General features: G+C 41.1%; 1 long non-coding RNA gene across 2 annotated transcripts; it reads right to left on the bottom strand.

Moving 5' to 3' along the window:
• Positions 1 to 716: 716 nt before the first annotated feature.
• LOC111841329 (uncharacterized) lies at positions 717 to 5,136 on the bottom strand. Of its 2 annotated transcripts, XR_011984040.1 has the most exons (4): positions 5,036 to 5,136; positions 4,827 to 4,920; positions 2,301 to 2,353; positions 717 to 842 (listed from the first exon to the last, which is right to left on the bottom strand). It is a non-coding gene; the product is annotated as an uncharacterized lncRNA (long non-coding RNA). The 2 variants fall into 2 exon arrangements; XR_002837641.2 differs by lacking the exon at positions 5,036 to 5,136 and having other exon boundaries at positions 4,827 to 4,965.
• Positions 5,137 to 5,802: the final 666 nt, after the last annotated feature.

The following is a 5,802-nucleotide window of genomic DNA, read 5'->3' on the forward strand; positions in this document are numbered from 1 at the left end:
GGGTGGCTCAGGATAACCATACACCGCTAATTCCGCTGGTTACATCCACGCTCGCGTTTGTTAAGGACTTTGCCAAATACCACGTGCTGAAACGGCCTTATGCGGGAAGTAGATAGGATGTCAACAGGATGCAGATGGGTGTCTGGAATTTCCACTTCACCTTTTTCCTCCCTCAGCTCCCCAAGTTCATTACATTCTTCAATCCCTATATAAATATACATCTTTCCTTATTCCTTCACCTTAGATTCTCCCAGCCAACCAGACCTCCATTCATGAACCACAGTTGGCTTCCACGTCAAAGTAAGAGACCCTCTCGAAATTCCATTGGCTACATACTTCGCTTTCAGCTGGGCCACTCTATGAATCATTCAGCAATGCAAATTAATCATTGCAATTGTGCACTGGCAACATGCCATAAAACCTCTGTTGAATTACATCACTCTGAAACATTGTGCATCGCAATAACAACCCATACATCTCACAGGGAATAGTCATTTACCTTTCTCACCATTTCAGATCATTCCGGACAAAGATTTGTCCAAGTCCAAGTTGGAGTAGAGTTCAATCTTGATGCTAATGACTAATTATCAGAAAATCGGGGGGATATGTGACAATGTGTTCTAAAAAGATTGTGGATGCTTGCTGAAGATCAGCAGGGTAGTGCGCCAAGTAAACATCAATCATTGAGAAAATGGTGCATGGACTCAGCTGGGGGGCCACGCTCTATGTACATCTGGGATAAGCACAGCTGCCGCGGACAGCGACAGGCAGTATCCCACTGTGAATCCTTGCAGACCAGAAACCAGGCATTTCCAGCTGAACCTCAGGGCCTTTCCAACGTTCTGGGGAGGGAAAAAGCATGCTTCAGTAGCTAGCAGAAATATACAGGCCTACTGTATGTTTAAACGATGTGCAAACCATTCCACTCAAGATAACACGGTGAGATCAGTCATCCACTATAAATCACAGCGATTTATTCATGCAGATACCAGATGCACCAGGAAGCCACGTGCCTGGTTGCCGTTTATAGCTGGTCGCCAGGAACGTTATACAAATTTAAAACCATTAAATGAACGCAAAGCCCCGTTTAGCACCTGCTACTCTTCAAAAAATTATAAACTTAAATCGCCTACACACAATACTGCGCAATTTTCGACACATTTCCCTATCAAACACACACACACACACACACACACACACACCTCAAACTTTTTAGAATACAGGATAAAAGCTGAATAAACGCGTCAGTCCCATTAAGCTGGCGGACGTCATAAAAACCTCGCAGGATACGCATTAAATTAAATAATTGAGAAACAATCCAAAGGTATAAGATTCAGCACAAACCAGGAGCCAAAGCTGGAGGAAAAGGGATGGTCTCCATTCAAAGAAAGAGGACTGACAAAAGGGCCGGACGAACTGAAGGACAATGATCCCGCCGCCGACAGGGCGGCGTCCGCAGGAAAAGCCGCACCCGGCTGCAGTCTCCCCAAGGTGCGCGGCCCCTGTACCGCCCTTCCCTAACCTCGCTGTCTCAGGGGGAAACCCCGAGGCATCTCGTCACTGCCCGGGATCCCCCGTATCTTTCTGTATTTAGTGTTACACGGACCGATTAAGCGATCTGTTTGCGATGCAAAGCCTGAGGTGAGGCACACAATCCCGGGGCACCCAGAAGCATTAAACTCGGCCTGTAACATAATGAAACAAGGTTAATTGTGTTAATGTACAATTCTTTGATGGTTGTGCAATTTTCCTAAACAGGACGATGTTACTTCACAAACTGTGTGGTTTATTTGTAAATATGTGGATCAGTAGCCAAGCCGACCTTGCTCGAATACAATAAATAAACAAAGTAAAAATAGATAGATTTTTAAAAAAATAAATACAGAAGAAACTATATCCATACAGCAGTATGACCTATAAGTTCCTCACCACTGTATTGTTCGACACGAAGTTAAACGCATCCTGGTATTTTCCTGGATTTGGACGTCCTAACAATAATCTAAAAATACCCACAAAACCGCAACGGTTCCCACGGTCTGCAGTCACATCTTAAATAGATCAGCCAACTAAAATCCGTTAACACGATTTTCACTCTTTATTTTACACATCGTATTCATTTCCCAGTGAGTGTGCTGCCTTAAGGTTCATCGGTCAATTCAATTATGAGAAATTGTCAGGGAAAAATCAGTGGTCACAAATATTAGATTACGCGTTGATTGACAAAACTGAAATCAAAGCACACGAACCCACACCGGATAACACTGAAATAACATCGTACTTAAATTTTAGTTAACACTTACCGATTTCACGAAATATGTTTACTCAGACTGGGGCGAATCTACTGAGAAAAAAACTGAAACAAACAATGAGGTCATTTAATTTAGTTTTTAAATATCCGGACACGTCAATAAACCTAAAAATGTGCAAATACCGAAACTCCTTTCAAAAATCGTTTTTTTTAAAATAATATTTTAACTCAATCGCCAAAAGATGTATCTTAATTATATTAGATGCACCTCAAAATCTTTCAAATAATAATCTTTAAGATAATTTCCTTTCAATTTATTTATATAGCCTCTACTAGCACACAGCTTCCGAGGGTGCGTGTTTAGGGATTTAATCCGTCTTCCGACAGATTTTCAAAATTGATCATTTACCTGGCCTATTAATGGATGCTAATTAGTTTGGCCCAGTTGTGTCCCTAACGGAAGGACTGGACCTAAATTGGCTGGTATAAATATTTACCTGCACAAACATTCGTAAACAGTAAACTATAAACTGCACAGTTTGTAACAAATCTACATAAAGTAATGAAATGTATTGACTCATTAAGATAGGTACTACAGTAATTCATCTTTTCTAGGGCATTCGTGAAATTTAAATAAAGCCAATCCACTGAGAAAAAATAAATAAATGGGCCTACAGGTGATTCACACTGAAGAAAACGGAAAGCTTCACGGCACATATTTATGGCTCAAAACACGCGGTTATGTACGACATTTACAACCCGCTTCATTAACGATTTGCTGGCAGGAGAAAGTCCAAGCTGACATAGGCGTGCCCGCCGAAAGTCTACTTATTTACTGAAGAACAGACCACAATACATGCACATGCACATACACATACACATAATAATAATAATAATAATAATAATAATAATAATAATAATTTTACTATATATAATGTACATATCTATATGTGTGTGTATGTATATATATATATATATATACACACACACAAAGACACTAACAAATAATGTACACATAATAATAATAATAATACATTTCAAATCTGCATAATTCGTATTTAAGCAAAGCTATAAAAACTCTGCTTTAAAGGAAGACTGAAATTATGATTGGAAAACATAGTATTTCACTGCATCCAGAGAACAGCGGTTGTGTATGAGGCGCAGTTTCTAACAGGCCAATATGATATGAATAATTTTTGTTAATAACGATGTACAGTCACTGGCGTGCACAGATAGAGACGAGGTGGTGCTGAAGCACTTGCCCTTTTGCCCTCAGTCCAAAAAAGTGCCCTTTTGAAAGACGTGATTTTTTTTTTTTTTTAAAGCTGCGCGATTTAAAAAGGTGTGAAAATAATGGCTTGATTTGTGCCCCTTCTTCAAAGACACCCGAACCCTGTCGCTTTTTCACTGTCACCGTGTCACGTGAACACGCTTGCAGTTCATTTGTTGTGAGGCGTGTAGCAGCGGCATGACATAGGACTACTTGGAGTAGGCATAGTAGGCTAACTATAGCGACTGGGAGCCACGGCGGACAACACGGCAGCTCTTTCCCTTCCCAACCAGTCAAGTAACCCATGAATCGAGTGAAATTATTCTGTTTGCCCTCTAAGACCAACCTGCAATTGTTTTGTTGTGAAGTAGCCTGTCAGAAACTGCACATGACAAACTTTGCCAGCTTGCCCCCTCCATCCATCCATATGGATAAACAAAAAAACGACACATTTAAAATGTAACCTAAACCATTTAGGCAACCCCACTCTCCATCAATTCCGACCTTTTTGCATACACTATTGAAAATATCACGTTATGCTATAGGCTACATGCCGTTAGGCAGAGGGCTCTTTTGAGCCCATTTTTCGTTACAAATTTTAGGATGATCTCACGGAAATCTGTGAATAAATACAAAGTTTTCAAACTGAAGTCAGTGACGGGAAGACATCACACTTTTTAGAGATGGAACTGCAGAAAAACCTAAAACCTTGACATGATTATGAATAATAGAATTATGGACGTTTCTCCGTTTTTGTGGATTAGCCTTTCCATAACTAACGTCAACTACTGTCCTACTTTGGTAAGATTGAAATTAATGTCTTTGACTGTCTTTAGTAGGTGTCTCCTGTGAGAAAGTTAGAACACCGTCCAACTGTCTAAAGATGCAGTCTTTAGCCTAACTGGTTGTTACTGACTCAGCGATGCTCGCAGACATTTACGCACTGTGTTGGGAATATGTATGTATATAGTTTAGAGTTGGATACAGATTTTATCTTTTTGTGGTGTGATTTTTGATTTTTAGAGAATGTTTTGAAATAAAAGTCAAATTGCATTTAACCTGTGCGTTTTTTTTATTATAAAAAGAAAAGGTTTTCCACATATGCAAAAAGTGCCCTTTTTTCCCCCTGGAGCACTTGCCCCCCAAAATGTCTGTGCACGCCACTGTGTACAGTCATTTTGGGGCTACTTTAGAAATGACGGGATCAGTATGAATACCAAGTGAAATCGTTCACTTTAACCAGTAATGTCGAACAATTGATCACTGGTAAATGTAGTATGTATAAATATTTAGCAAATGCACGTATACCTTCCTGTACTTCTTGTACTTTTCCCTCTTTTTTCTCTTCTTCTCTTCTTTTGCTCTCTCCCTTGCTTCGTCTTCTTCTACCAAAGGCTCGTATCTCTCCGGTAAAAAAGCAAAATGTATTTCTCTCGCACATCTGTCTCTTTCCCTTACTCTGCTTCCCACCAGTAAATGCTGCCTTTGGCAGTCGAGCGGAGCGCCGCTGTTCTCACCGTCTACCTGCTGCAGGTACCCGGCCTCGCCAGGCTGCCTGTCCCGGGGCTCGATGTTTTCAAACATGCTGGTTATGGCTCCCCATATTGGCTTCGGTTTCATGGTTTATTTAGTATTTTTTGTTCGCCGTGAAAATATGAAAATGTTAGAGTAAGATTCCAGCGTGCAACCCGGTCACACCAAACAATGACAGTGATTCATGCAACGCAGTGCCGGATTTCAAAGAGGAAACTGCTGATCCTAAAAGGGCTGATCTTCTTCCCTTAAAGCGGTATGGCAGGCAACTGTGAATCCTTGTCATTTTGCTATACGACACATCGATTACTTTGCTGATATTACACTCGATTTAAATAGCAGTTACTCTCCTTTTTCTATAAGCACAAGCACATCAATGGGACATCCTGTCCGGAGAAGCTTGTTTTGTTTTTAATGATTAATGGTTAATTTCCTCACTCAATACCGGAATTCAACTGTGTCAAGGCTATCAGATGGGATTTAGCAGGTTAGCAGGAGAGGGGGGATTGGGGGGGGGGGGGGGGGCATGGGTGATTACCACCACTCACACCATCCAGGTGTCTATTGGCCACATACTCACTTCATTTCAGGCCCCAAAGTTTTTGAGTCAGGCCCCAGAAAGAACAAACCCACCCCTGGTTCTGACGAGTTTGTCAGGTATTTTGGAGATTTGGACTTCCTATGAAGCTCCCATCCCCTTAGCTACATCGCCTCCTTTCTGATGGACGTGGAACTGCAGTGGCTGAATAAG

Source organism: Paramormyrops kingsleyae, chromosome 19 (genome assembly GCF_048594095.1).
Source record: "Paramormyrops kingsleyae isolate MSU_618 chromosome 19, PKINGS_0.4, whole genome shotgun sequence".
In the NCBI taxonomy this organism is placed as follows: Eukaryota; Metazoa; Chordata; class Actinopteri; order Osteoglossiformes; family Mormyridae; genus Paramormyrops; species Paramormyrops kingsleyae.